This window comes from Pongo pygmaeus, chromosome 5 (genome assembly GCF_028885625.2).
Source record: "Pongo pygmaeus isolate AG05252 chromosome 5, NHGRI_mPonPyg2-v2.0_pri, whole genome shotgun sequence".
Taxonomy (NCBI): Eukaryota; Metazoa; Chordata; class Mammalia; order Primates; family Hominidae; genus Pongo; species Pongo pygmaeus.
Window position 1 is genome coordinate 33,447,874 of NC_072378.2, and position 8,132 is coordinate 33,456,005.

Below are 8,132 nucleotides of genomic sequence, written 5' to 3' on the forward strand. Positions count from 1 at the left end.
CAACTTAAAGAAATTTTTTAAAAACACAGGATATGGATAAAAATGCTCCAGGGACATAGATATCATAAAGAAGAAACAATCCAACTTCTAGAAATGAAAGACACACTTAGGGAAATACAAAATGCACTGGAAAGTTTCAACAATAGGATCAAACAAGTAGAAGAAAGAAATTCATAGCTCAAACAACAAGGCTTTCGAATTAACCCAGTCAGACAAAGACAAAGAAAAAAGAACTTTAATAAACAAACAAAGCCTCCAAGAAATTTGGGATTATGTTAAATGACCTAAGAACAATTGGCATTCTTGAGGAAGAACAAAAATCTAAAAGTTTGGAAAACATATTTGAGGGAATAATCAAGGAAAACTTCCCTGGCCTCGCTAGAGATCTACACAACCAAATACAAGAAGCTCAAAGACCACCTGGGAAATTTATCACAAAAAGATTATCTCCCAGGCACATAGTCATCATGTTATCTAAAGTCAGGACAAAGGAAAGAATCTTAAGAGCTGTGAGGCAAAAGCATCAGGTAACCTATAAAGGAAAACCTATCAGACTAACAGCAGCCTATAAGCCAGAAAGGATAGGGGTCCTATTTTTAGCCTCCTCAAACAAAATAATTTCCAGGCAAGAATTTTGTATCCAGCAAAACTAAGCTTCATAAATGAAGGAGAGAGAAAGTCTTTTTCAGACAAACAAATGTTGAGAGACTTCACCACTACCAAGCCAGCACTACACGAAATGCTAAAAGGAGTTCTAAGTCTTCAAACAAAACTCCAAAATATACCAAAATAGAACCTCCTTAAAACATAAATCTCACAGGGTCTATAAAACAGTAATGCAAAGGAAAAAAATAAGGAATTCAGGCAACAACTAGCACGAGAAATAGAACAGTACCTCCCATCTCACTATTAACATTGAATGTAAATGGCCTAAACTCTCCACTTAAAAGATACAGAATGGCAGAAAGGATAAAAATTTACCAACCAAGTATCTGCAGTTTTCAAGAGTCATCTAATGTGTAAGGACTCACAAAAACTTAAGGTAAAGGAGTGGAAAAAGATATTCCATACAAATGGAAAACAAAAGCAACAGGAGTAGCTATTCTTGTATCAGTCAAAACAGACTTTAAAGCAACAACAGTTAAAAAAGACAAAGATGGACATTATACAGTGATAGAAGGATAAGTCCAACAGGAAAATATCACAATCCTAAACATATATGCACCTAACATGGGAGCATCCAAATTTATAAAACAATTATTACTAGACATTAGAAATGAGATAGGCAGCAACACAATAATAATGGGGACTTCAATACTCCACTGACAGTACTAGAAAGTCATCAAGACAGAAAGTCAACAATGAAACAATGGACTTAAGTTACACTAGAAGAAATAAACTTAACAGATATTTACAGAACATTCTACTCGACAACTGTAGAATATACAGTCTTCTCATCAGCACATGAAACATCCTCCAAGATAGACCATGTAATAGGCCACAAAACAAGTCTCAATAAATTTAAGATAATCAAAATTATATCAAGTACCCTCTCAGACCACAGTGGAATAAAATTGGAAATTAACTCCAAAAGAAACCCTCAAAACTATGCAAATACATGGAAATTAAATAATCTGCTCCTGAATGATCTTTGGGTCAACAATGAAATCAAGATGCAAAATTCTTTGAACTGAACAATAATAGTGACACAACTTGTGAAAACCACTGGGACACAGTAAAAACAGTCCTAAGAGGAAAGTTCATAGCATTAAATGCCTACATCAAAAAGTCTGAAAGAGCACAAAAACAAAATGTAAAGTCACACCTCAAGTAACTAGAGAAACAAGAACAAACCAAACCCAAACCCAGCAGAAGAAAAGAAATAACAAAGAGCAGAAGTAAATGAAATTGAAACAAAAAAATACAAAAGATAAATGAAACATGAAGCTGATTCTTTGGAATGATAAACAAAATTGATAGACCATTAGTGAGATTAACCAAGAAAAGAGAAGATCCAAATAACCTCAATTAGAAACAAAATGGAAGAAAATACCACTGATATTACAGAAATACAAAATATCATTCAAGGCTGCTATGAACACATTCACAGGCACAAACTCGAAAACCTAGAGGAGATAGATTCCTGGAAATATACAACCCTCCTAGAATAAATCAGGAAGAAATAGAAACTCTGAACAGACCAATAAAAAGCAGAAAGATTGAAATGGTAATTTTTTAAAAACTGCCAGCGATATAAAATCACAGGTTCACATGGACTCACAGCTGAATTCAATCAGACATTCAAAGAAGAGAATTGGTACCAATCCTACTGAAACTATTCCAAAACAGAGAAAGAGAGAATCCTCCCTAAATTATTCTATGAAGCCAGGATCGCCCTAATACCAAAGCCAGGAAAGGACATAACAAAAAAGAAAACTACAGACCAATATCTCTGATGAAAATAGATGCAAAAATCCTCAACAAAATACAAGCTAACATAATCCAACAGCATATCAAAAAGATCATATATGGTGATCAATTGGGTTTTATGCCAGGGATGCAAGGATGATTTAATATACACAAGTCAATAAATGTGATAGATCACATAAACAGATTTGAAAACAAAAATCATATGATCATCTCAATAGATGCAGAAAAAGCATTTGACAAAATCCATCATCGCTTTATGATTAAAACCCTCAGCAAACTTGACATACAAAGATCATACCTTAAGGTAATAAAAACCATCTATGACAAACCCACAGCCAACCTTAAACTGAACGGAGAAAAGTTGAAAGCATTCTCCTTGAGAACTGGAACAAGACAAGGATGCCCGCTCTCACCACTTCTATTCAACATAGTACTGGAAATCCTAGCCAGAGCAATCAGACAGATCAGTAAATAGGAAGTCAAACTGTTGCTGTTCACCAATGATATGATTGTATACCTAGAAAACCGTAAATACTTATCCAAAAAGCTCCTAGATTTGATAAATGAATTCAGTAAAGTTTCAGGATACAAAATTAATGTACACAAATCAGTAGCACTGCCATATACCAGCAGTGACCAACCTGAGAATTAAATCAAGAACTCAACCCCTTTTACAGTAGCTGCAAAAAAATAAAATACTTACGAATATACCTAACCAAGGAGGTTTATTGGGGGAACCAGCCCCCAATATTTCAAAGTAGGTTCTTTTCTATTTTCCCTAAGTGTGGGCCAGTGTGAGAAATAAAGAGAAAGAGTACAAAAGAGAGAAATTTACAGCTGGGTCTCTGGGGGTGATATCACATGTCAGCAGGTTCCATGATGCCCACCTGAGCCACAAAACCAGCAAGTTTTTATTATGGATTTCAAAAGGGGTGGGGGTCTACGAATAGGGAATGGGTCACAGGGATCACATGCTTCAGAGGGCAATAAAAGATCACAAGGCAGAGGGCAAAACTAGAATCACTGATGAGGTTCCATGTCCCACTGGGCACGCATTGGCATTGATAAACATCTTAACAGGAAACAGGGTTTGAGAGCAGAGAACCGGTATGACTAGAATTTGCCAGGCTGGAATTTCCTAATCCTAGCAAGCCTGAGGGCACTGCAGGAGACCAGGGCATATTTCATCCCTTATCTTCAACCGCGTAAGACAGACACTCCCAGAGTGGCCATTTTAGAGACCTCCCCCTGGGAATGCATTCTTTTCCCAGGGCTATTCCTTGCTGAGAAAAGAATTCAGCGATATTTCTCCTATTTGCTTTTGCAAGAAGAGAAATATGGCTCTGTTCTGCCCGGCCCTGCAGGCAGTCAGACCTTATGGTTATCTCCCTTGTTCCCTGAAAATTGCTGTTATCCTGTTCTTTTCAAGGTGCCCAGATTTCATATTGTTCAAACATACATGCTTTACAAACAATTTGTGCAGTTAACACAATCATCACAGGGTCCTGAGGTGACAAACATCCTCAGCTTACAAAGACGACAGGATTAAGAGATTAAAGTAAAGACAGGCATAGGCTGTTATAAGAGTATTGATTGGGGAAGTGATAAATGTCCATGAAATCTTCACAATTTATGTTCTTCCACTGTGGCTTCAGCCGGTCCCTCCGTTCAGGGTCCCTGACTTCCCACAATAGAGGTTAAACACCTGTACAAGGAAAATTAAAAACACTGCTGAAAGAAATTATAGATGACACAAACGAGTAGAACCACGTCCCACGCTCATGGAAGGGTAGAATCAACATTGTGAAAATGACCATACTGCCAAAAGCAATCTACAAATTCAGTGCAATTCCCACCAAAATGCCATCATCATTCTTTACAGAGCTAGAAAAAGCAATCCTAAAATTCATACAGAACTACAAAAAAGCCCACATAGCCAAAGCAAGATTAAGCAAAAAGAATAAATCTGGAGGCATCACATTACCTGACTTCAAAATATACTGCAAGGCTATAGTCACCAAAACAGCATGGGAATGGTATAAAAACAGGCACATAGACAAATTGAACAGAATAGAAGTCCCAGAAATAAAACCAAATACTTACAGCCAACTGATCAAACAAAAACATAAAGTGGGGAAAGGACATCGTATTCAACAGATGGGACGGGGGAAATTGGCAGTCCACATGTGGAAGAATTAAACTGGGTCCTCATCTCTCACCTTATATAAAAATCAACTCAAGATAGATCAAAGACTTAAATCTAAGACCTGAAACCATAAAAATTCTAGAACATTGGAAAAACTCTTTTAGACATTGGCATAGGCAAGGAGCTCATGACCAAGAACCCAAAAGCAAATGCAAAAGAAACAAGATAAACAGATGGGACCCAATTAAACTAAAAAGTTTCTTCAAAGGAAAAGAAATAATCATCAGAATAAACAGCCCACAGAGTGGGAGAAAATATTCACAAGCTATACATACAAAAAAGGACTAATATCCAGAATCTACAAAAAACTCAAACAAATCAGCAAGAAATAAACAAATACTCCTATCAAAAAGTGGGCTAAGCAGAGGAACAGACAATTCTCAAAAGAAAATATACAAATGGTCGACAAACATATGAAAAAATGCTCTACATCACTAATTATCAGGGAAATGCAAATCAAAACCACTATTGATACCAACTTACTCCTGCAATAATGGTCATAATTTAAAAACAAAAAAAAATAGACGTTGGGGTAGGTGTGATGAAAAGAGAACACTTTTACACTACTGGTGGGAAATTAAACTAGTACAACCACTATGGAAAACAGTACAGGGATGCTTTAAAGAACTAGAAATAGATCTACCATTTGATCCAGCAATCCCACTACTGGAGGAAAAAATTCATTGTATGAAAAAAACACTTGCACACACACGTTTACAGCACCATGATTTACAACTGCAAAAATATGGAACCACCCCAAATGCCCATCAATCAATGGGTGAATGAAGAAAATGTGATATATATATACATATATATATGATATATATGTGATCTATATACCTTAGAATACTACTCAGCCAGAAGAAGGAATGAAATAATAACATTTGCAGCAACCCAGGGGGAATTAGAGACCATTATTTTAAGGGAAGTAACTCAAGAATGGAAAACCAAATATTGTATGTTCTCACTTATAAGTGGGAGCTAAGCTATGAAGACACAAAGGCATAAGAATTATATAATGGACTTTGAAGACTTTGAGGTATGAGTAGGAGCTGGGTAAGGGATAAAACACTACACACTGGATATAGTGTGCATTCCTCAGGTGATGGGTGCACCAAATCCTCAGAAATCACCACTAAAGAACTTATCCATATAACCAAACACCACCTGTTCCCCAAAAACTATTGAAGTAATTTTTTAAAAAACTTTTATTGGAAGGACCCTCTGGAGTTCTGAGGAGGAAGCCTGAGCATATGTGGGGAAGGCACAGATGAACACATAGGAGGGATCTCTAAGAAAACAATGGCCACCAGGTCACTGCTAGACTCACCGCAGGGCCTTCTAAACCAGGGGGCCCCTCCACGAGCATACCCTGTGGAGTCAAAGGTTAAAACTACAGGCGACAGGGCCAGCACACTAAACCCCACTTGCTTCTCCTCTTTCCACTATCTCAGCCCTGTGACCAGCATAACTTACAGGTTCCAGCACTGCAGGCTCTCTCTTCTCTCCCTTCAGCCCCCGGGGCCCATGGGCAGCCTGAGGGAGACACACATGTAACCCCAGTGGGGCCCATGAGCAGCCAGGACACCAGGCCTGCCCCCATCTCAACTCCAACCTTGATTTTGGGTCCTCTGGAGACCAGACCAGCCCTACCCACAAGCCCCACAGGCATCCTCTAAATACCTCTGTTCACAAAACTCTCAGGCCTGCCAAGGAGACCTCAGGGTTCCCTGCACCCCAGTTCCCAGTCCCATCTCAGCAAACAAAACCTCTCCAAATCCCGAAGAGCCTCTTTCAGAAAGAGGACTTTGAGTCTTTCAGTCTTTCTCCAGAAAAGAAAAGGTATATGCCCTTATGCACAAAATTTTATTTAGAATTTGAAGGAGTTCAAAAATGTAAAAACCCTGCACAGGTTAAGTATCCATACTCCAAGTAAATTTGGAGAGCATTCCCCAGAGATATTCCAAACTGAGGCCTCATAACTGGCTTTTGCAAAACATATAGTTCTTGGGCTCAGTTATCCAAGCCCCAGAGCAGCCCCCTACAATACACCCCACAGTTCCTCTCCCAGCAAGGATGCTTTGCCCTTCCTCTGGCCCTCATGTACACTCCAAGCCAACCAGTTCCCTCCCTTGCACACCTCCATTCAGATGCCTGTTCCCAAATCCAGGCCATAGCCAAGATAAGGGTAGGGAGAAGGTGAAACATTCACCACCACCCCAACTCCCCGAAACAAAGATCTTCAGAATGCCCCTCTCCACCTTCATCCTGACAGCAATGATCAGTTTCAAAATTCTCCCATATCCCACGTCAACCCCAAAGACCTAGACAGCAGCATAAAGGAAAGGCAGCAGAAGCTCAAGGGTGCCAAGAGCGGGATGTATGGCATGCAGCAGCAGGGTAGAAAAGGCAGCCATAACTGCAAGGCAGGCAGAAGATGTAGCAGAGTAGACAGGAAGCAGTCCAACTGACAGAGAATACCGGAAGATATGAGAACAACTAAGGGACACAAAACAAAATGACAAACACTTGTATGCAAGAGTGATGCCAGGGCCAAGGAAAATTAAACATGGCCAAGATGGCCACAAAACAAACTGGACAAACAGGAAGTGGCTGCACGGACAGGAAGCAGCCAAGGAAAGAGGATCTGGGAAGTGAACCTTCAACAATATGGCTACCATGATCCAGAGTGAAAAGAAAGGAACAAAACAGGTACAATGGGACTCCTGCAAAGGGAATTATGCATGCAAGGCTTGGTGGGTAGATGAGCAGATGGAATCAGATGAGTGAATAGATAGAAGGGTGGAATTGAATATGTGGTTGAATGAACGGTTGGATGTGAAGTGAGTGGGTGAGAAGATGGGTGCATGAGTGTATTGAAGGAGAGAGTGGTTGAGTTCCAGGAAGGATAATGGATAGATGGGTGGCTGAACAGATGCATGCATCCTTGTATGCATGGGTAGATGGGGTGTGTGAGTGGGTGGGTGAGTGAGTAGATGGATGGATAAGTTCAAGAGGACAGATGAACAAAAGCATAGTCGAATAGATGGGTGTAAAGAAGGGGAGAGTCGTTAAGCAGGGGGAGGATGGACAGGTGAGTGGATATAAGCCGTCACGCATGAGTAGATGGGTAAGTGTGTGATGCATAGGTGGGTAAATGGTTGGGGGAGTGGGTGGTGGATGTGTGCATAGGTGGGCTGGTGAATGAGTGAATGGATGGAGTGGATGAGGAGAGAGATAGGTTCAAGGGATGGATAGATGGAGAGATGAAGACTAAAGGATAGAATAAGTGGCTGTGGACAGTCCTGCCACATAAGTGGACACCTAGTTATTCTGCAGAGATCAGCAGTCCTGAAGATAGGAAATGCAAATCAAAATTCACAAGAAAAAAAATGAAGGCTTAGGAAATAGGAACATTGCATACTGGGGCCAGAAGAGGAGTGGGCACAAAATAAGGGACCAGAAGTCACTCCTTTCTCTGATTTCTGTGGTTACC